Consider the following 24,150-nt stretch of genomic DNA (forward strand, 5'->3'; position numbering starts at 1 on the left):
TATATGTCACTGAAATTAGACACAGTGCTCCCAAATAGAGCTCAGGCAGGGGGACTCTAACAGAGGACCAACTCCTAAGGGCCAGGCCCCTTTACACGTGATCTCATTTAGTCATTGCCCACAATCCTGAAGGACAGGTACTCTTATCCTGCCTTTACAGAGGTCAAAGGTCACATAACTGGTGGCAGCAAAAGTAGGATTTGGACCCAGATGCTTTTAATTGCTATATTATGTCCTCCCTTGACCTGAACATTATGATTCTAATAATATCACCAAATACCATCAGCTTTTAAAATACTTTGTACCCCACACAGTTGACTCAACTATCTTGTGGACAGCTAAATCAGTGGCGTTCAAGTCAAGCTTCTCATGAGAGTCCTTGGAGAACTCTTACTAAAAATCAGATTTCCATGGCACGGTGCCCATAGCACAGCAGTTACAGTGCCAGCCACATATACCGAAGTTGGCAGGTTTGAACCTGGCCCCAGCCTGCTAAACAACAATGCCAACTGCAACAAAAAAATAGCCAGGCATTGTGGCGGGCGCCTATAGTTCCAGCTACCTAGGAGGCTGAGGCAAGAGAATCTCTTAAGCCCAAGAGTTTGATGTTGCTGTGAGCTGTGATGCCACAGCACTCTACTGAGGGCAACATAGACTCTGTCTCAAATTAAAAAAAAAAAAAATCAGATTTCTAGGTCAAGTGCAAGTAGCTCGTGCCTGTAATCCTAGCACTTTTGGAGGCTGAGACAGAAGGTTCACTTGAGTCCAGAAGTTCAAGACCAGGCTGAGCAACATAGTGAAACCCCTGTCTCTACCAAAAAAAAAAAATTATTTTTAAGGGGAAAAATCATCCCAGCATGGTGATGCACACTTGTAATTCTAGCTACCTGAGGCTACTCTGCTAGGCAGGTTGCAGTGAGGTGTACTCTGGCCTGGGCAACAGAGCAAGACCCTGCTTAAAAAAAAAAAAAAAAATCAGACTCTCAGATCCTATTCCAAAGCTGGTAATTTAGAGTTTTGAGATGAGGCCTACACGCTAAAGCTAAAATGCATCTAGGCCTCAATTTTCTATGCACCAGTTGTGGGGTCTGGAGCATACGTATTTTTTAAACCTGGGGTGATGCCAAGAGTTCAGGACCCCTGTCTCCTGCTGACCGTCCCCCGGCCATTACTCTCGCAGTCCCACCACTCACCACTAGATGGCGAGACAATACGCCGCCCCTGGCCGGCCCAGACAAGGGAGGAGCAAAGCCGACCAGACCACCCGCAGATCGCGGCCTGCAGACAAGGGTCCCGAAGGCGGAATCCTTACCATACCTGGCCTCTCTCTGCAACCCCAAAGAGTGGGTCTTGCTGGAGAAATATCTTTCGTTTTTGTTTCCTTACAGAAAGCAAGAAATGCAGGCAAAATTTGGAAGCTGGCCTCAGGGCAAATCAAAAACCCCATCTGACACACCCATTCCCTTCCAGCCAGGTGGCCCAGATCCTGACCCCCAACACTTTTTAGGGTGACAAGGCCACCCAGTGGGAGGCGAGCTGAGGAAGGGTCTGATGGCAAACCACAAGACCTTCCTCTGCTCCTGTGACTCCAACACCCTTGAGGCTGCAACTGTTTCTCCTCTTCCAGTGGCTTGGCGGGCAGGTGGCCTCTGGGAGCAGGGCCACAGGGCCATGTGGGCAGCCGTGGGAAGGCAGATGCACACCTGGGGGCCTTAAAGCAAGGTCATACACTTCACTCTGTCCTGCCACCTGCCTCCGCTTCGAGTTCCCACACAATAAATGAACCTTCCGGCTGGCCCCTGGGCATGCCAGGGTGGGTCTTTCCCTCTGGGGGCTGGGACACCACGTGACAATCATGCAGCCAGGTGTGGCATGTGGGGAGAGGGTGACCCTTGGGCATATAATGCAGGTTCACAGAAGGACCCTGGTGGGGGGTAGTCCCCAATCATCCTAATCCCTAGAACCTGTGAACATGTCACCTTACATTGCAAAGGGGAACAAAGGTTGCAGATGGGATGAAGGTTATTAAACTAAAAATAGGGAACATGTCTAGATTAGATTATCTAATGGGCCCAGTGGAATCACAAGAGTCCTTAAAGGTGGGTGAAGGAGGATGAAGAAGTGAGTTGGGAGTGGATGTGGCTTTGGAGGAAGGTGGGAGTGAGGCAATATAAGAATGACTCAACCTTCATCGTTGGCTTTGAAGACAGAGCCAAGGGGGTGCAGGCAGCCTCTAGATACTGGAAAGGAAGAGAAAACAAATTCTCCCAGCACCTCCAGAAAGGGACACAGCTGACATCTTGATTTTAGCTCTCTGAGACCCAGGTCACATTTCCATTAGATTATGAAAGACTGTGGTGCACTCCCTCTCTTTCTGTAAGCCGAGGAAGAGCTCCAAGGCAATAAGGTAGTCCCGGGCCAACAGCCCACAAGAAGCTGAATCCTGCCAAGAGCCATTGGCTGAGCCCAAAAGCAGGGCCACCCTCCAATCAAGCTCCTTGACTGTAGCCTGTGACAGACTTCAACCCCTCATAGAACCTGTGAGATAATAATACTGGTTTTCACACAACGACTAACTTTGGGGGCAATTTGTTTCACAGGAATAAATAACTAACATACCAAGGGACAATTTACAGAGACAAAGCACTTCCTCCCACTTTTGGCTGTTAAAAGTATGTTGAAAACTGGAGTAGGGGCCACCCCCATGGACGTGACACAAGATTTATCTAATTAGTAAGTAACTGCAGTGAACAATAACATTGGTAATATTAACAGCTCAGTGGGTGCCAGGCACTAATGTCAATATTAGAAAATGTATTCGGTCCTCCCAGCAACCCCACAGGTAGGTATTATTATTATCATCATCATTATTATTATTATTATTATTACCTACTGCACAGGTAGGTATTATTATTATTATTATTATTTCCTACCCCACAGGTAGGTATTATTTTCACTATTTTACAGATGCAGAAACTGAGGCTCAGAAAAGTTAGGTTGTAGGTTTTAAAGCAAATGTGAGAGTTTTATTGAGCAGAATGCGAAAGTTGCATGCATTTGTTCAAGATAAAACACAAAGCAAGCCTGTGCTTGTCCGGGTGTGGCCCCAGCCGGCCACAGTTCTGCCTACCCCAATCCCCACCCAGCGGTACTCATCTGCTTTCTTATTCCCCCTTTGGCTTTGGCAGGGCAGAGTTTGAGAAACAGCAGTGGGGTTGGCGTCTCTGGCCACAGCCTAGCAGACATCTGCGAGCAACTGTTCCCCAGGATGGCGGCCACCAGCAGCCTTCATAGCACAACACCCAGGCCTGTGACTCAGGGGTGCCCAGGGGCTCTGCCTCCCAAAGACCAGCGGTGACCCAGAGCTCCAGGATGACACCTTAATGCCCCACATCTGTGAGGGACCAATTGACAAATGTTTACCAAATGCCTCCAGCATGCCAGGTGATAGATGCTGGGCGTTCACCATTGAGCAAAAATGACCCTGACCCTTGCCCTCATGGAGCTGACAGCACCAGGGAAGCCGGAATCAATGAGTCGAGCAACATTTGTTACAAACATCACAAAGATACGACCCAACAAAGCATTTTCCAAAAAGGAGAAAATGTTGTTCATTCCTCTCTTGGTATCTGCCCCAGGTTTTGCTCCCACCAACCACTTCCAAGCGGTGCCCAGGGGCCCCGTGCCATTGTGACTGGTCCCAAGGACATCTAAGGGACAGAGGGGATCAATTTCCCCATGGCAGCAGGCACAGAACCACACCCCTCCAAATTATTGCTTCAAGAATTAGGTTTTAGGCAAGATTCCGATTGGAAGGAGCCTCCCCCAGAGCGGGGACTTGGTGATTAAGGCCTGGTGCTCAGGCTGTCTGGGCCCAGCTGGCTGCCCTGTCTGCTTCTTACCAGCCGTGTGACCCAGGGCCCAAACCCCAACTTCTCTGGGCCTTGGTCTCCTCGTCCGTCAAATGGGTGACAATAAGGTTGTCATGAGGATGAAACGGGAAGGAGGACGTAAGCATCTGGCACAGGATCACAGTGATAGTTCTTGTGATCCTTATTCTCACCCTCCGTGCTGTCCTAGGGAGCTCTCGTGGTTCTGTGCAGACTACCACCTCTGGGGCAGGGGTCATCTCCAGGTCGAGGACAAGAGCTGAGAAACCTAGAGTAGATGGGACATGGGACTTTCAGGGACACCCACGGGCAACCCTGCCAATGCCCCTTCCCCCAGGGCCCGTCTTCAGCAGCTGCCCCTGCCTCCTTCCCAGCTGCACCTTGGGCTGCTGATCGTCCTCAGCTGAGGAGCTGCATAGAGGCAGAACCACTGTTCTGGAATCTTCTACAAGAGCCAAGATGGGAAGACTTTTCTAACCAGTGGAAGCAGCACAGAGTCCCGGGACCAGTGCTTGGCTTCCTGTTGGGGACACAGAGCTGGCCAGTGGGGCTTCCATCTTTCTCATGGACAGCAGGACTGTCTAGTTAGAGCCCAGGATTGTCTAGTCCAAAGAGCCCAGGACATGAGGGGAGATGTAACCTCAGTCTCCTTCATCCTGGCAGAAAGAATGGTTCTACTGTCCTTGATTAAAGAAGAAGTTTCCATAGCAATGCTAGTCAAACTGTACTCTGTGGATCCCCAAAGGGCTCTGAGGAGCCTCCACAAGCAAACCTAGGAACATGGGAGCCACAGCAACTCGTCCCAACCAGAGGTACCCCTACGCAGGCCTTGGGTGCTCACTTATCATCTGCCAGCCCGGCTGAAGGAGACCAGGCCTCAGCGCCCAGAGAGCTGCCTTCAGGGCTGGTGCCGCCACCCATGTTGGTCACCTGCACAGGCTGGGCACAGATGATGGCCCAGAATCAGTCACCTCATCTGAAGAATAGGTCCAGAAACACTTGCACCTTTCCCTCCCTGGGCTGCTGGGGGCACAAAGCAGACCCATGTAAGGGAGCATCAGAGCAGCAAAGCCCTTCCCCTGCCACCCACCTTCCCTCCTGTGAGGGCTGAGCTCGTTCCCTGCCCTGGGTACATCTCAGAACGGGAAAGCCTTCTAGTGGGGAGCGGGAAGGCTGAGGGGGTAGAAATCAGGTGGGGTTCGGTCTGGAATAAAAATAAACTGTGGTGTGAATTTCCTGTACTCATTCAACAAATGCTTATTGTGCACTTTCTCTGGGCGTGACCCTGAACTTTCCTGGGGAGATAGAGAAACAGATGAGGTGGGGCCCCTACCCACCCGGAGCTTACATTCTACTAGAGGAAGGTGTGTAAGCAAAGAAATTCACCGAAGGGTAACGGAGCTCTCATGGGGTTTCCAGGACACAGAGAAGGGACAAAAGAGGTGTGTCCCAGCCTCCACTGTGCTTGGGATGACAGACTTCTGCCCTCGTGAACCTGAGTTTGTTGGAAAGAGGGGAGGGTGTCAGAGCAGAGGAGACAGGCCCTGGACCAGCAGTCAGAGGATATGAGTTCAAGTCCAGCAGTGCCTCTGATGTGCAGTGTGATCCTGGGCATGTAACCCCAACCTTTCCTGGTCTCCGCTTCTCATCCATCCAGAAGTCCCCTCCAGCCCTTGATGCTGTGGATTCTAGAACAGATAGTGATGCTATGATTAGAATGCTGGTCCAAAGAGACCCTGAACTTGGTGGTTCAGCTGGCCGTCGTTCCCCAGGAAAGCATTGGCAGAAGTGGAGCACCACCCCCACCCTCAGCTCTGTGCCTGTGTCCCAGAGGTGCCCGCTCTTCAGAGGCCCATCCCCAATGCCCTGTGGCCCCTGGAATTGGGGTTTATGCCACCAGACTGGGCCTGCCGGGCTACGTAGCACATCCTGGAAAAAGCAAAAATGGCCTTTGTCTGCTCACCGTCTCTGGGTGGAGCATGGGAAGGAGGCTCAGCTGGGCTATGTACAATGGGCCTTATTATTCATGTCAGCCATGAAGGATTGTCATTTTCGGAACTGTCACCATTCCCTGCCACCTGACAAATGTATTGGTCATGCATCACACATTTGCCGTACTAATATTATTCTGGTTTGGGAAATAAAATGGACTGGGAAGACTCAAAATGGAAAAAAAAAAAAAAAAAAAAGATGATCATACCGTATGCCCGACATTTGGATTAAAAGGGAGATGTAAATATTTTTCTAACAACACAAATTCTACTAATTCTGACATCAGTTTTTGTATTTTCCTATCTAGAATCTTAGATGAGTTACATAAGTGAAAAGTTACTCATGTCGTTACAGTACTTTCTACAATTATTCATACATGTTAAATAGATGTGTGTGGGTTTACTTGGCAGATCACCTTGGTTTTAATAACACTGTTGTTATAAGAAAATACATCTTAATTTCCAGGCACCCACCTACCTATCAAGGAACCTTTGGAACATAAGCAGCTCATTAGGTGTGGACTGGCTCACTCCCATTAAACTTCCTCAAATATTACAATCAGGACATTCAACATGCCACTGTCACTGGTAATGTCACTAAGTAAATAAAGCTGGAATAACTTTTTCTCCCCTGGCAACCCTGCTGTAGGGCCCTGCACCTGGGAGGAGAGAGAGAAATAGTGCTGAACACAGGGGCAAGGTCTAATTTAAAACCTCCCTGGGAAGAATGATACCAATGATTCCATGAGAAAAGAAAAAAGCAACTCAACTAGGGTCCTTCTAAAGGGGCAAGGGCAATTTTAAAGATTCTTAGACTCTTAAAAGTGAGGCATTGGGTCAAGTTTCCACTGCTGAATGGTCACAAGATGCCTGAGCTAGTAGTTATTCTTTCAGCCCTCAGGTGACCAACAGTTGTACCTAGGCTGGTCACTTCTGACCAGAACCAGCCTTATCTGGTGACCCTAGGTTACCCCAGACACAATGAACAGCCTCAGCCCAGACACAATGAATTGACCAAGTGGTTCTTAGTCCTGGAGGCAAGGTATGTCAGAGACACCTGGAGAGTTTAAAGCCCTGAGATTCCTATACAATTGGTCTGAGGTGGGGTCCATAGTTGTTCTTTAAAAGATGATTACAACACCAGACAAGATTGGACATCATTGATTTTTCAACCGAACCTCCCATCCACGGTTAAGAGTTTCCTAAGACACTTTGACAGGTGCATCTAGCCCAATTCTCATATGTCCGCCCTCTTTTTAGCACCATGTAAATGCTGGCTGTTGTTATGACTCTTGTTATTGTTATTATCACTGTCACCCTTAGTGCTTGGTCATAGCAGCAAATGCAGCTGTTACCTCCGCATAACCCAGGTGCTGGGACCCTGTGGTTTGGAGGGAGCATGGGAGCTAGGCTCAGCCAATCAGAGTAGAGTTCCACTCCCCTCTTGCCCTCCTCCCCAGTGATTGGTTTAGCAATGAGCACGTGTCCCAGTCAGAACCAATCAGATTCAACTCTAAGACTTACATTGAAATTATTGGCCCACAGGTTTAACTTCTTTTCCCCTTGTAGCTGAGAGGATGACAGCCTAGAGTAGCCAGGGCCACTTTAGAAAGGCCACCTAAGAGTAAGGTACCACAGAAGGAGGTAAAGCCAAGAGATGGGGAGAGATGTCAGCTAGATGACATCATATGATGCCCTAAATTCAGCCATGCTCCAAGTTGGTTATAGTACTGCACTTTAGTATGGGAATTTACATCTTCTTTTCTGCTTCAATTCATTTGAGATTGGTTTTCTACAACTTGCACATGACAAAGACCCCCTATTACATTACCTAATGGCCAGGCTCACCTTGGACCATACTCATGCTGACTACCAGCCTGGAAGGGGACTTTTGTGCAGGAGGCCCCTGCCAGCGACTAGGGCATTATTACTACCTGATTACAAGTTTCCCAAATGCCAGGTACCTGCCTAGGTGCATCTTGTCTCCATTCCTGTGCTCTGTTTACCAGGGAAAACTTCTGGGATTACAGCGACCAACTATCCTGTTTACCCAGCAAGTGAAGAGGCTCCTGAGATGTGGGGTTTTCAGTGCCAAAGCTGGAAAAGTCCCAGGCAGACCAGGGTGGGTTGGTCGCCCAGTTTGGATTGTGTCTGAATTGAAACCAGAAACTACTGGAACCACTGGCCATTGGGCTCCCAGGCCAACACTGCTGGGGCTGCTCCCGAAAGGGCTGACCTACCCTAGTGGGAGGGAAAACTGTACCAGACCCTCCATTCTGCCTAATTGCCCCAATCGGCTAATCCCACCCACGGTGAGATGGCGTCCTCCAAGAAAGCAAACACAACACAAATAATACACAATGTATCATTCCACTAAGGGGAACCGCACTTACAAGGGAACCTATTTCTTACTTAGAAAATTTACGGTGTGGAAAATAACCAGATCATATGTATAAAGATTTTACCATCGTGCCTGGTAGGCTGCGAGCCTTAATTAAATATGGACAGTGACTGATCATCTGTTTTCTCCAGAAGCCGCAATGTTGCGGTGCTTCCTATAGGACAGACTTATTCTAAGTAATTTAAAGATACTGACTCATGCAATCTTCACAGTAACTTTAGGGGATAGGCATTACCATTATCCCATTTTATAGGAGAGAAAAATCCCAAAACCTTCCTCAGGTGACTAAATCCATCTGCCAATATTCTGGAGTCAGTTTCCTCTTGGGCCCAACTGTTGTCTATTCATTCAATAAAGGCGTGATGGGGGACCGAGTTAAATGTCCAGTACTGTTCCAGACACCACCGATACCTCACGGAGCAATACTGTCCTACTGATCATGGAGCCTACTTTCTACTAGGAAGGACAACAAGAAAGAAGAAACTCAGTGGCAGAAACTAGCTCTGCCTCGCTTTAGCAAAGGGGAATGGCTGGACGTTCTCTAAGCATCACTGCGTGGACGGAACCACTCAGAATCAGAGGGCGTGGGGAGAGGAGGAGCATCTGATTGGCTGGGCCTGGGGGCGTGCCCTTCCCTTTGGTGTAAGGGGCGGGGCTTCTACCACCTTCCTCGGCAGAAGGTTGGAGGGAATGAGGTGATCAATTCCGCGGGACATCAGGTGGCTGAGGAAAGGTTAGGAGACGTGCACATCAGGCAGCTAGAAAATACCAAATGCCCATGACTCCAGCCTTCCGATTTTTGAAGTCACAGCTTTCTCCTTGGACTTAATCGTCTCTCCTCTGACCTGAAACGCTCTGTGCACCCTCCACCCCCAGTTCCCTCCACGACTTGGTTTCCATCAACCTAATCCTAGAACCGTTTGACGCTAGTGCTAGTGCTGAAAACTAAAGTAATTCAACCGTACACGTGACCAAGCCCCTGCGGATGTAGGTGACGCAGAGGTGTGTGGTCCAGGGAGATGGAACTGTACGAACATTTCCTGATGTATGTCAGGAAATTTATCCCAGGAAATTGATCTATGTGATGATGCAGGCTGGTGAGGCAGGTCTGAAATCACTGGGCAGGCTGGGGTAAAGCTACTGCCAGAGGCAGAATTCCTTCTTCAAAAGGGAAGCCTCAGCTCTCTGCACGTACCTTCAACTGATTGGACGAGGCCCACCCTGATTAATTAGGGCAATCACCTTCACTTATTAAGTCCATTGATTATGGGCTTCGAGCACCTCTAAAAAATACTTTTGCAGCAAGACTGGGATGAGTAAGTGAATAACTGGGCCTGGAGCCTGGCCAGGATACAGAAAACTGACCATGGCATACAAGTAACCTCACTAAGTTTCTGAGAAGATGTGGCATGTTTAGGGATGCCAGGCAAAGTAGGGCATCCCAGTTAAATTTGAATTTCAGAGAAATAATAAATATTTTTTAGAAGGGGGAAGGAAGGAAGAAGAAGGAAAGAAGAAAGAATCCTTTAATAGCCCACCTACGGGAGAGGAGAGGGGAGGTGTGAGGTGCTCCACTGTGTAGGGGTATATAGCACACCTTTTGGGTGCAGGACACAAGTACAAGAGGGCCTCTACCTAACAAATTCAAATATTATGACTTGGTTGTTTGTACCCTCACATTAACCTGAAAGAAATTTTTTTTTAATTAAAAAATAAAAGCCCACCTGTTGTATATGTAAAGGCTTGGTCGCTGGAGCACCTTGTGAGGAAATGTGGCACCTAGGTCACATGGCCCTTTTCATTCACTAATCAGCCACACAGTTTAAAAATACTTATTGAGGCGGCGCCTGTGGCTCAGCAGGTAGGGCGCCGGTCCCATATGCTGGAGGTGGTGGGTTCAAACCCAGCCCCGGCCAAATTAAAAAAAAAAAAAAAAAATACTTGTTGAGCACCTGTTATGTACTAAGTAACAAAAGCTCTAGCTAACACTGACACCGTGTTTCCCATGGGCCAGGCACGGTTTCAGCTGCTTGTCTACTTGTTGATTTCATTTAATGCACACAACTCAATGGGGTAGGTAGGATTTCCATTTTGTAGATGAAGCAACCAAGACTAAAAGCTATGAAATTGTCCGCAGTCCCAGGTGGATGGTCGATCTGGGATTTGGCCCCAGGGAGTCTGGCTGCAGAGTCCAAATCCTTGGTTGCTTGTGTGTCAATGAGAGTTCAGAGAGACAGAACTAGGGGGAGATTTTACATAGACTTGCACAAAGATACACATAATCAAGGAAAACACACTGTCACCTACACCCTCACCACCCTGGACATACAGGATCAGGTCTGTCTGATGTGGGAGCGGACTGTACAAGGTGGTGAGTAGCAGGAGGAAGGGTCACTGGGCCAGCTCAGAAGCTGCTGCCACCCTTCCCTGCTGTTCTGTTCCTCTAGGTCATTGGTTCTCAACCTTCCTAATGATGTGACCCTTCAATACCGTTCCTCATGTTGTGATGATCCCCAACCATAAAATTATTTTCGTTGCTACTTTATAACTGTAATTTTGCTACTGTTATGAATTGTAATGTAAATATCTGATATGCAGAATGCATTTAGGCCACCCCTGGGAAAGGGTCATTCGACCCCCAAAGGGGTTGGTTCCCACAAGTTGAGAATCACTGCTCTAAGTATGGTGTATGGCACTTGGGAATTGTCAGTCAATAAGACCAGCTCATCCCCTGGCTCTTCCTACACTTTACAGTGTGGGAGGAGAAACCATCAGTAAGTAAACAAATAAAGCCATTATCCCAGATTGTGATAAGTGTTATGAAGAAAGAAAACAGGCCGTTGTTTGCTCAGAACTGTAATCCCAGACCAAGGCAGGAGGATTACATGAGGCCAGGAGTTCATGACCAGCCTGAGCAACAGGGAGAGACCATCTCTACAAAAAAAGAAAGAAAGAGGGAGGGAAGGAGGGAGGGAGGGAGGGAGGGAAGAAGGAAGGAAGGAAGGAAGGAAGGAAAAATTAGCCCAGTGTGGTGGCACCACTAGTAGTCCCAGCTACTCAAAAGGCTAAAGCAGGAGGATTACTCCAGCCCAGGATTTTGAAGTTGCAGTGGGCTACAATGACACCATCGTACTCTAGCCCAGTAGACCAAGACCCCATCAAAAAAAAAAAATAGCAGAGAGGCAACATTTAAGATGAGACTCAACCAGAGGTGGAAAAGTCTCTACATGTTCAAGGAACTGAGGAAGGGAAGTCAGTGGGGCTGGAGCCTGTTCAGGGACTGGAAGAGCAGCCTCACAGGAGGTTTGGTCATGCGAGTAATTGTAGGCCTCTCGAGGAGGGAGAGCTTTGTCAAAATGCCTCCCTGAGAAGAAAGTGGAGGAGCAGGTAACTGGACAGGTGAGAAAGAATCAAAGGGAACTCCCCTGCCCCAAACAGGTGCACTCAGGTGTGTGTGTGCACACTTATCTGCTTCAAGGGCTTTGTCCTGTATTGGAAGAGAATCCAGAGAGACCTGTCAAGAGAATGAGGTCATTTCATGACCTTGGCCCTGAAACTCCATGCTTTGCATATAAAGGGGTCTTCTACTGGGACCAGTGTCAACCTATCAGGAAGCCCCATGGGCACTGCCTTCAAAACACTACTAGAACAGGTCTCCCCCTTCATCTCTGCCTGGCCCAAGCCCTGTCATCTGTCACTCAATTATTGTCACAGCCTCTTACATGGTCTCCTGCTTCTATTCCCTCTCCCATCTATTCTCCTTGCAGCAGCCAAAAGAGCCTTTGGAAATGTTAAGTCAGATCTTCTTACTCATCTGATAGAAACCTGATATGATATGTACATCTCATATAATTCAACATTCTGTAGCAATCTGTGCAGGGGATTTTTGCAGACCACCCCTGCCCACCTCACCTCTCTGACCTCATCTCCCACCACCACCACCCCACTCATCCCCTTCACTCCAGCCAAATGTCTTCCTTAGTGCTCCCCTGCCCCACCCCCAGGCAGCCTCCTGCCTCAGGGCCTTTGCACTTGCTGTTCCCATCCTGCAGCTCCCACCCCACCCCAGAGCTTACTCCTGTGCCTTCATTAGGACTTCTGAATGTCACCTTCTTGGCATACCTTGCCTGATCACCCTGCTGAAGTCCAACCCTCCCATCTGTAGGCCATGACCATGTCCCACCCTCCTTCCTATATGACCTTACCCTATAATACTTATCTTTGTGCACCTGACCATATTGTTCTCATATACATGGGGTTTTTTGGTGCTGTCTGCACAAAACCTGAAACACATAGGGGATGTTCAAAAAGTTTCTTGAATATCGAATAGAATAAATCTAAACTCTGGTGTCAAATAATCATGGAAGAATGGTTACTAGAAGACTCTGAACTTTTAGGACAAGGGCTTCAATTTAGCCCAATATGTCTAAGAAAGAAAAATGAACAGAATTTCTTTCTTCCAGCTTACAGACAAAAACTACTGGACTCTGTAATTTGCCACCTGTATGGCTTTAGGCGAATCACTTCCCCTCAGTCGATGTCAGTTTCCCCATCTGTAAAATGGGAAGATTAGACTAGATCATCTCTGACATCAACAGGCACCATGGAGAAGGGAAACTTTAAACTTTCTCCCAAGACTCAGAAATTTCTTATGCATGTTTCCGGCCAAAGACCAGATGGAATTTTTATAAGGGGAAGTGCTGTTGGCAAGAAGGGCTTTTACATCTTCTGAGCATGGCTGCTATAGAATGATGCCCACTGTCTCTTTTCTGCTCCTCAGCTCCCCTGAGAGGCTGATCTGGGATGTGCAGTGAGGGCAGGTGTGGGACACACACTCGTTCCCTTTTACCTCATCTTGGAGCATTTTCTGTTTTGTTTTTTTTGTTGTTCGTTTTTGTTTTTTTTTGTAGAGACAGAGTCTCACTTTATGGCCCTCGGTAGAGTGCTGTGGCCTCACACAGCTCACAGCAACCTCCAACTCCTGGGCTTAAGCGATTCTCTTGCCTCAGCCTCCCGAGTAGCTGGGACTACAGGCTCCCGCCACAATGCCCAGCTATTTTTTGGTTTGCAGTTCAGCCGGGGCCGGGTTTGAACCCGCCACCCTCGGTATATGGGGCCGGCGCCTTCCCGACTGAGCCACAGGCGCCGCCCTGGAGCATTTTCAAATAGAATGTCTACAAAGTTTGGAAACACTCTGGGTCATACGCCAGACAGAAATGAATGCTTCTGGGTACGTGGATTGCTACAAACGTTTTGTGTCATGGTGCATTATTTTGCTTCCGAGAAATACAGGATCCTTTCTGATTCACCGTGCAAGTTTCAACTTGCTTGGCTTATGGGTGCTGCTGGAAGGGCATGTGGATTTTACGTTTCTTGATTTTCTGTATCTCAAAACGTTTGTAATGACCCCTGTACCAAAAGACATGTGTAAAGACATTTGTTCATAATAGCCCCAAACTAGAAACATCCATGGGAAAATAAAAACATAAATCACAGTATATTCCTACAATGGAATATCACACACCAATGAAGAAGAGTAAAGTACAGCTGTACACAACACCCTGGATGGATCGCCCACACACTGAACAAAAGAAGTTAGACACAAAAGAACACACACCATATGAGTCTGTTTACTTGAAGTTCATAAATTGGTGAAACTAATTTATAGGGATGATGGCCAGAGGTGAGGTTACTCTGGGGGGCTTTTGACTGGGAGATGGTATAAAGGATCATTTCCTAGATCCTGGGAATCTTCTAGATTTTGATCTGGGTGGTGGCCACATGGGTATGCACATATCTCAAGTTCATCAGGCTGTCCCCTGAGTATAAAATATGCCTCAATAAAGAAGAAGAAATTTTAAAAAGAAGTAAAAGGCCTAGAACCAGAGGAGAGTTCTAGCATGGGAAGGCTGTCTGCCACCCATTCTCAGGGGATTTCCATGCCTCCTCTGGCAGCCCAGAGGTCATGAACTTGGCACATCTGGCCTTTGCTTCCTCCTTCTGAGGAGGTGGGTCCCCAGAAGCCGGGAAGACAGGGCAGAGCTGCTTTTAGCTCCAGGTTGCTTAGGCTCCTCCATCACCTCCCACCTCTTCCCATCTTCCAGCCCCGTTCCTGACAGCCTAGGCCTCTACGTGGCTGCTTCCTCCATTCTTTTCCCACTTCCCCCCACCATTTTCCATAATACCAGATGAAACAGAGAAAAAAATCCCAGCCTGGCACCTTCCTCCTGGACTTTGTGCCTCTCTGGGTGAATCCCACAGAGCCTCCAGATATGGTTCTCATGTGTCTGCTCAGATAGGGGAGAGTCTAATTCAACTGCCAGGACTGTGTCCTCGGCATTCAAATCATAGGTCTACTGAGACCAGCGACCCTCCCCCCACCAAGAGCAGCAAGCCCAGGCCCTTCCTGACCCAGAACAGTTTGACTTGTGTTGGGAGTTTTTCTCTAATAACAACTTACAAACTTCCTTTTATAGAGCAACTTTTCACAATTCAGGCATTGCTTTCTGCATTCCACAGACATCTGCTTGTTCAGAACTGTTCCTAACCCCGTTTTACAGATGAGGAAGCTAAAGCTCCAAAAGAGGAATGACTCACTCATGGAGCCATGGTCAGTCCCCAACAGACACAGCTCAGCAGTGGAACTATGTGCCTGACTGCCTCACATATGCACAGCTCCCAACATCCACCCCAGCACTGTGAACGGTGCCCAATAGTAGCTAAAAGGGAATATAAGGTCAAAGGAATGATGAAGTTTCTAGAAGATCATAATCCCAGTTAGCACAAATTTTTAAACTCTGAATTACATTGAATAATTAAAAAAATAAATAAACCGTCTGGCCAAATAGGAGGCCAGTAGGTCAACAGTGCTGTTCAAACCAGACCCAGATGTTGCATGCCACCCCTAAGAAATACATCAGGGTGGGTCTGCCTCTCCCGGGGCTGCACAAACTCAGTCATTCTCCCAGCCTGGCTGGTGGCACAAAGCTTGGACCAGCCAGCCTTAGAGCAAAGTCCCCTGATAGGCAGAGGCCTGGCCGGACAGATGGCTCAGCAGGTGTCAAGGGTAACAAAGGAATGCCTTTGTGCCCAAGTGCTTAGAGAAAATAGCCGTCAGGGAACCCTGCAACTGACTAACAAGCTCATGGGTTACTAGCAAGGGCCTTTGATGTGAGACCACTGAAGGGCCAGCCCAGCAAGTCCCTGCAGGGAGCTGAGCAGAAAATCCAGGGTGGCCCTCAAGACTCCCAGTTATAATTGGATTTTCTGAGAAATGGCTTCATCCAGCTTGCAAGGCTGGTTTATAATACAAACTGACAGCAGCCAGCAACCACCATTCCTATAACTAGATTTGCCAGCACTCTGATGCAAGCTCTGGTCTCATCCTTCCATTTTGATTTTGATCTACAAATTAAAATAAAATCTTAAGCCCCCCTCTGCCCCCCTCCCCCACCAACTGAATAGATCCCACTTTGGGCCAGAGGGAGCCTGGAAATACCCTAAAGCTGAGTTGCCGGCTGTGAGAAGAGAGGCCACCCATGCCTTGTACTCCCCCCTCCTAGAGATATCCTTTGTAGCTCAATAACAGGCCTAAGGCTGTGTAAGACAAAACTTAAATCACACCTGCAGGTCACAATGTACTTAACAGATTTGAGTCTGGGTGTAACTATGTCAGGTATATGTCCCACAGCTTGTCTTTGATTAGCAGACTTCCTCCTCTTAAAACATTCCAAACCTTCATTTCTTTACCCAATCACAAATCAAAGAATCTTGAAACCCACCTATAAACTGCAATCCTGTTTCAAGATGTCCTGTCTTTTCTGGACACACCAATGTCCACCTTCCACATGTTGATTTATGACAGTTAGGTGTAATTGCCGTCTCCCTGACAAGCATAAAACCAAACTGTGACCCAAACACAGCGGGCCCACTCGTTCAAGGATTCCTAGGCTTGGCTCTCTGGGCCATGGTCGCACGCACATCCTTGGCTCAGAATAAATCTCTTTAAATTATTTTCCCAGTTTGGGTTCTTTTCCGTTGACAGATCCCTGGCCTTCTCTCTAGGGAGTCTATGTGCTTTGGCTAGGCTTAGAAGGCGTGTCGAGAAGAGTGAATTTCACAGAGTCAATATCTCCTCTCTGTCAGCCCCTAGGGTGGGGGAATGGGCAAGCCACCCTCGGAGGCGGGCTTTAGGGAAAGCTCGACCAATAGCCTTTCAGTTTCACCCAGGTACAGCTTCTGATTGGCTCCTGCCCTGTGGACACGCAAGGACCCTAGACAGGAACCAAGGAGGGTGGCCATGAATAAAGCCACATCTTTGTGGGAACGGGTGGTGAGAAGGACAGTCTCAAGGTTCAAGTCCCGGTTCTGCCCCTCAGTAGCTGTCGACTTTGGGCCAACACTTAATCTCTAACCTCTCTGGGCTTCCTGCTGCCTTTGAGTTTGAAATGAGCCAGTGCATGTAAAGTGCACCTGCAGTGCCAGGAGCAAAAAAGGATGATGGGGTGATATTTCTGAATTAACTGGTGTGTTTTTCATCCCCGGTGTTTTCTTATTGCTCCAGGATCCTAAAATTCAGGCAGCTATTACTTTGTTGTCTCCAGGAAGGAGTGAACAGCAGAAAATGGGAATAAGAGTCCTGCATGAGGGTGGGGAACCTGTGGGCCTTAGGGAGACTTGTGCCTTTCCTGGTTCTTAAGTGCTGTCTTTTGACTGAATTTGAATTTTACAGAACAAATCTTTTCATTAAAAGGGGTGCAGGCCGGGCACGGTGGTTCACACCTGCAATCCTACCACTCCTGGGAAGCCAAGGCTTGTGGATTCCTTGAGCTCAAGAGTTGGAGACCAGCCTGAGCAAGAGCGACATCCCATCTCTACTAAAAATAGAAAAACTAGCTGGGCATCATGTCAGGCACCTGTAGTCCCAGCTACTCAGGAGGCTGAGGCAAGAGAATTGTTCAAACCCAAGGCTTTGAGGTTGCCGTGAGTTATGATGGTGCCATGACACTACCCAGGGCAACAGAGGGAGGCTCTGTCTCCAAAAGGGTGGGGGGGGGGGGAGTGCAACAGAGAAAGATGAAGCTTTTCTTGCTTCCCTTAGTACTTAAAAAGGAACCCAACTTTGAAATCAGAAGTCTGCATGTTCCCCACCCAAAACTGATGTGTATAGCTAATGGAATAGATTTGGCACTGGGATTTGGGGACACAGATGCTGTCCGTACAAGGCTTCCTGCCTCATAAGACCAGATAAGGGAGAGTCTGAAAACAAGCAAGGAAAACCAGGAAGGAGGTCCATAGGCTGTGTCCCACTGCGTCCCTTTCCCATGTGGCACCCAGGGGAGGCAGCAGGACCCTACCCTGAAGGGCCATTTGTTGTCCCTAAGCAGGCAGATCTGAGATGGTTCTGTAGCATTTCTCCACACCCCAGCAGGGAACAGGAAAGGAAAATGATCCCAAGGTGGCACGAAGGTGGGAAGAGTGAGGGCTGCTACCTCAAGTGTCAGCATGAATCCAGCCAAATGTAGTTGTTAGGAATGTTGGGGACCATGGCAGATCCCTAAGGAGGCACGCCCCATCTGAAGGGGCAGCTGCTACTCAGTGGGGTCCAGCAGATGGCTGCCTGGCTAGGGTGAGTACTCAGAGCAATTAACCCAGATATCTAGATTCTTATGTGAAAAGGCCCCATTTCGAATATTGGCAGGCAGTTATTAAAAACACTGGATAAGCGAAACAAAACATACCTGAGGACTGCATTTGAATTGGAGGATGCCATGCAGCGGCCTGTTGTCCTGCCCAGTCTCCCTCAGGTGGCCTGGTGCTGAACTTGGGGGAAGGGCAGCTGAGTATGGATCTAGGGACATGGACAGAGGGAGGAGAACATTTCTGCTACCTGGCAGAATGGGGGCTGGTAAGATTAGGCTGAGTCATGGAAAAATAGCTACATTTCCTGTTAGCTTGAGTGTGTGGTCTGAGTCTCCAACAGCCTCTGGTGATTTGGGGAGTTTAACTTTTTCCTACCTGCCATGTACATTGATAATTCTTTTTTACCCTTCTCTCTATGTATTTATTTATTATGTGAATTAAATTTTTTTATTTTGAAAAACAAAAATTACAGGGAGATCTTATGTGCCCTTCACCCAGCCTCCCCCTGCAGTAAACAGTGGATACAGTCCAGGGTCACAGCCAGTATGCCAGGATGTTGGTTTCATGTTTCATACATGAGCGTGTGAGTCTGTGCAGTTTTATCACATGTGTAGATTTATGCAACCAGCACTACAACCAAAATGCAGAACTGTTCCATCACCACCCTCCAGGGCCACCATCATTCCCAAGCCCTGGCAATGCTCTTCATCTTGATGATTTGGTTATTTCAAGAATATTATAGAAATGTAATCGTAGAATGTGTAAGACTGAAGTTTTCTTACTTACATGAGTCCCATCAAATCCATCCAGGTGTTCCATATATCCACAATTTGTTTCTCGGCTTTTCGCTCCATAGTATTCATGGGGGGGGGGGGACCACAGTTTAACCATTGAGCATTAAAAGACGTTTAAGATGTTTCCAGTTTTTAGCTATCATACGTCCTTATGTATTTATAAACTGAATGTTTAAATTGTCAGCCAGTGGCACCCATGCTCTGTGTTTGGATGGGGTAGGATATGGTCTCCTCGGTCATGGAAGTTTTCACAAACATTTTCATTTGAGCCCTGCAGAAGCCCTAGGGCAGGGCAGAGATTGATTTATTCGGGCAACATGTTTTTATTAAGCATTTACTTTGTGCCCCCACGCTGTTCTGTATGGGGGATACAGCCGCGAACAAAACAAACTAAAATCCTGATCCTCCTTTATTTATCCCAATACACATAGGAGAAAACTCCTGCTCCAAAAGGCTATATGACTTGCTTGATGTCACACTGGCAGGAAGGGATAGAACTAGAAATTGAGCCCAGGTCTTCTGACCTCGAAGCCACTGCTTTTCTGACTGTTTTTTGCTGGCAGTCCTCCTTAACATCAACCTTACAGCAAAAAACACACCCTGGGGATCCCAGTTCAGTGGGTAAAGCAGTAGTTCTTAACAGAGGGTGATCCCCTCCCGCTGCGGGGGCATTTTGGTTGTCACAGCTGCTGGGTGGGGTGCCACCGGCATTCAGTGAGTAGAGGCCAGAGAAGCTTTAAACCTCCTGAAGTGCACAAGACAGTCCCCACAAGAGTGATCCAGCCCAAATGTCAGTAACGTTCAAGTTGCAAAACCCCAATCTAAGGGACTCCAAGTGTCACCTATAAAGACAATTGCTACTCACGTGACATCGTGATCTGCATGGAAGGTATGGTTATAGCAGATATGCTGTTGGTGGGGGCTGATGAATGGTCATCATGAAGTAGGTACAAGGAGCCAGCCCCTCTGCTGTGTCCGTGAGGGGAGCCTTTCTGCAGATGTGGAGACCCGGACAGTCTGCACAGTGGGAAAGAGAGAACAGCGGGTTGCCGGCCACAAGAAGAAGCAGAAAGGGCAGGAGTAGCAAGCCGCCCCATCTGCTTCTCCTTCGGAACCCGGGTGCCGCCTTCCTTTGTGTGGAAAGAGCAAGAGAGCGGAGCAGAATGTGCCAAGCCCTCCGCGGACCTCGGGGAATGAGCAGGGCATTCAGCCTGCACCCTGAAGTCTGCAAGAGACATGACTTCCGTTCTCAAAGCTGGATTTTGTTTCGATTGCAAGTCCCCATTCCACAGGGAGAAGACTCCTACTGGAAGTTAATCAGGGCCTCCCTACCTCTTGCCCTGGGTTGTGTCTATATTGGTCGTTGAGGCAGGACAAGCTCCCAAAGTGCCAAGAGCTGGGTGGGGAGCAGCATCTGGTCTTCCTGGCACCTGCTGAGATGACCTTGTTTCTGTCTTCGGGGTGGCAGATATGCAGCCCCCGGCCCCCGCAGTCTCCTCTGTGTCCAGCTTCTCCCTCCTTCTCTCAGCTTCATCCTCTCTCCTCTTGGGCACATGAGAGACATTGGCAGGGGTCCGGCAGACCTCTGCAGAGCTGCCAATCACTCCCCGGCGCTGTCTCTCCCCACTGCTCCTGTGCCTTGCAGGGTGGGGAAGGTTTTCTCCTGAAACAGTCACCAACCCTCTCTTAGTTAGGAAGCCAGCATGGGCTGCTGCATGGGCTCTGCTCTCCTCTCTGGACACCCACAACTCATCCCATCTCCTCTGTTCCTCTGCCTTGACCCTGTCCCAGGACACTTGACCTCATCACAGTCATGGCCAATGACTTAGATCATGCTTAATCTCCCAGACCCTCTGTTCCGGACATAAACTTCATTCCTAGAGGCCTCCAGGGCTTCCACTTTTGATTGAAACTCAAAGCCTAGGCTCTTGCAACCCCAAAGTCTCAGTTCTTAAAATGCTAAAGTGTTTTCTCTGCTTCTTCTGCTGGGTCAGACTTCCCCTGGAGTAAGAGGCACCTCTGTCTGAAAAGCGCAGAAGGCGGGGGTCATTAATATTGAGAAATATTTTCTTACTCCAGCAGCACATGCAGAGTGAAGGGGCAACAGGGTCTTAGTGGGTGTGGAAATACTGTCATACTCCTCCCTCGGGGGCCACTGTTGGCCTCTTCGTCCCTGGGTTCATCTCCCATCCTCCAAACCTGGATCAAGGAGTCTCATCTTAAAGAAATCACAAGCTCCAGTTCCCGAGAGCCAGAGTAGGGAAGCTGTGAGAGTAGCTTCCAGGCTTCCCAGGTCCACGTCTACACCTTGACCTTGCCAGCTCAGTGTTCTCAGTCACTTAACCCTCGGTGTCTAGTTTCATAATCTGTGAACAGGGGAAGTACAGTGCCTTCTTCATGGGGTCACGAGGCTGATTCGATGTGTCTGTACTTGAAGAGTGGGTGGAGGAGCGGCTGGCACATGTAGTCAGCGCCGTACTGCTGCTACTGTGGCTACTGTCATCACTGCTGTCACTGACTTATCCAAGAGGTGAGTGGGTTTCCTTGGAATCCTGTCGCTTGCTCGTGACTATAACACAGCTAGTTCACTGGCAGAGGGTCAGGGCGCCCATACCTGGCCTGTGGCACTGCTTCTCAGCTGCTTGTCAAAGCGTCCAAGGGACTCAGGGACCTTTTGTTGTGGGAAACAGAAACTTAACAGACCTGTTTGAGCAAAAAAGGCAACTCATGGGAAAACCAGGAATATTCCTTAGCCCTGAGGGCTGGAAGCTCAGCAGGAATCAGGGTGGCTTCTCTCCTGTTCCTTCTTCAGCTGGCTTTCCTATTTTGGTGTGTGCCAGCCCAACGTGGCAGCCTCCCTGTGCTTCAGGGTACCTGCCGGGGCCACCAAACAGCATCTGCATTCTTCCTGTTGGCAGAGCCTCTGGTTCAGGCGCCTGCGCCAACCCTGCTGACTCCAGGTGAGTCTTGAGCGTCTTCGCTGATCTTGAGGGTCCTTGCCAGTGACAGGATTATGACCCAGTTCTGGCAAAGGAGATATAAGGAAGTTTACTGGGAGCTTCTGGGAAGGGTTTCACCACTGACGTAAAAGAGGCCCACAGGGAGAGAGAGCGAGCCTGGAGCCCAAGGGAAGGATGAGTAACGAGGCTGAGCATGTCGGAAGGGCCCACCCAGTTATCGAGTCCTCTGCGTCCCTATCAAGGAGGCTGCAGTCAATGTGGGGGGCAAGGGGTTCATATTGCTGATTTTACAACATGGAGAATGGACTAAAGGGGGAGAGCTTGAGAGCAGGACGCCAGCTGGGAAGTAGCTGGAGGAATGGCAATGGTGACGATGATGAGGCTTAGAGGGACGGTCTATAGGCTGGGGCTGGAAAGAAGGTGGGCTGATGAGGGGCAGACTTGCTGGTTCTCAGGGGTCTCAAAGACGGGCAGCCCAATACTCTGATGTCCTCAGTGGCTCCATTCTAGGCTGTGTGGTGTGTCTACACAGACCCAGGTACATGGCTAACTCCAGTAGAGACATATTACCAGGATAAAAAAATCTTTCAGGATTTGAGACGAAAATCATTTCCGTTAAACTAATGGTCCCACTAACCAATTTCACTTTGCACTGTGTGAGCAGACCTGATTCAGCCTTCAGAGAGCTTGGCCCAATATGTCACCAGTGAAACCTGCACGTCAGACACATCCCTTCCCAGTGACTAATGTGAACCCTTCCAGACGAAGGCCATGTTGCAGGTGCCCAGCTGTGATTTACAGCTGACTTTGGCAAGAGTCACACAACGGAGATGTTGCTCAGCTCCTCAGAGGTTTAGAAACGAGCCCATAGTAAGAGTAAGTTGGAAGAGGGAGTGACCCACTCGGAACTGCCCAAGACGAAAGAGTGACAGATAGCAGAAACCAAAGTAACCAAGGGAGAACACGGGAACAGACAATGGGGGGGCATGCTCCTGGCAGACAATACAGGTAGTTCCCAGCCAACTTCAAAATCTGTTATTCACTTACATTGCTCTTGAAAAAAATTATACCTCCCCCCACACAGAAACGCCCCTCAATTTCTAAGGGTAACCCCTGTTTAATTGGGTCCCTCCCATTTGCTTTCCATGCATAATCAAATGTACATGTCTAAATATTTTTTTAGATTTATGTTGCATCATGAAGTTTAGTCTCCTGCTTTTCTCAATGATGCCTCTTGGAGCATTCTTCCACGTCAGACAGTCCTGCCTCCTTCTTTTTCATGACTAAGTACTGTTTCAGCATGAGCCTGCACCGTACTTTCCTTAGCACATCTCCTAGGGGTGTGCACCGGGGCATTTTTCACAGTTACAAACAATCAGCAATGACGATTCTTCAGTACATATGTGAGTTACTCTGCACGATGATATATTCCTATCAGCAGACTTTCCAGCTGCACTTTTACAGGTATGCCTGGAAGTGACAGACTGGGGGTCTTGTCACTGGCAAGGGACAGTCTCATATTTTTAAATACCATAGTTATGTGCCCACTTGGCCAGAGTGAATAAAAACGTATGCCAGGGAAGTACTCAGAACTGCAGACTCTCCTCTTAAAACATATTTGCAAAACTAGACAGGCTAGTGTCCCAAAGGACTCATGCTCAGACAACACTGGGCCATTTAGAAGGCACTTTGCATATACTGATTCACCTGACCCTTGTATTGGTCCTGCAAAGTAGGTATTATTAGCATTACTGATTTTACAGAGGAGGAAACTAACAGGGCATCTGTCCAAGGTCACACAGCTCACAGAGGGCTGAGGATTCAGAAACCAAAGACAGATCTGATGGAATCCTGCCTTCTTTCTAAATCCATGATACAGGCTGTACCATGGTGCCTTTTAAGAGCTTTAGTGGACAGTCAGCCAAAAAAGCAGCTTAAATAAATATCCGCCTACATGGCTGATTTTTCAGGATATATCAGTTTCTATTGCTACTGTAACAACTTATCGTAAGTGTCATGGCTTAGAACAACACAAATTTACTTTCTCACAGTTCTGAGGGTCAGATGTCCAAAATGGGTCTTATGAGGCTAAAATGAAAGTGTTGGCAGAGCTGCGTTCCTTTGGGATACTCGAGGTGAGAATCTATTCCTTTCCTTTTTCAGCTCCCGGAGGCTGCCTGTGTCTCTTGGCTAATGGCCCCTTTCCAGCAATTGTCGCCTGAGCCACAGTGAGACCCCGACTCACGAAAAAAAAAAAAATGGAAAAACCCAGCTGGGTGCCGCGGCGAGCACCTGTAATCCCAGCAGCCTCCGGAGGCTGAGGCAGCGGGGTGCCAGCAGCTGAGTCTGAGGTTGTGGTGAGCTACCACGCCCACTGCACTCTGCTCAGGGGCATAGGGTGGGACCCTGTCTCAACAACAAAAAAGTAAAGAAATAAAAAATAAGCAATGAAATAAAATAAAAAAGCCAAAA

General features: G+C 48.4%; 1 long non-coding RNA gene across 1 annotated transcript; it reads left to right on the forward strand.

Moving 5' to 3' along the window:
- Positions 1–21,168: 21,168 nt before the first annotated feature.
- Positions 21,169–24,142, forward strand: LOC128575426 (uncharacterized). The gene is made up of 3 exons (XR_008376992.1): positions 21,169–21,248; positions 21,531–21,678; positions 23,842–24,142. It is a non-coding gene; the product is annotated as an uncharacterized LOC128575426 (long non-coding RNA).
- The last annotated feature ends 8 nt before the right edge of the window (positions 24,143–24,150 follow it).

The sequence above is a fragment of the Nycticebus coucang genome, chromosome 22 (genome assembly GCF_027406575.1).
Source record: "Nycticebus coucang isolate mNycCou1 chromosome 22, mNycCou1.pri, whole genome shotgun sequence".
NCBI classification, from domain to species: Eukaryota; Metazoa; Chordata; class Mammalia; order Primates; family Lorisidae; genus Nycticebus; species Nycticebus coucang.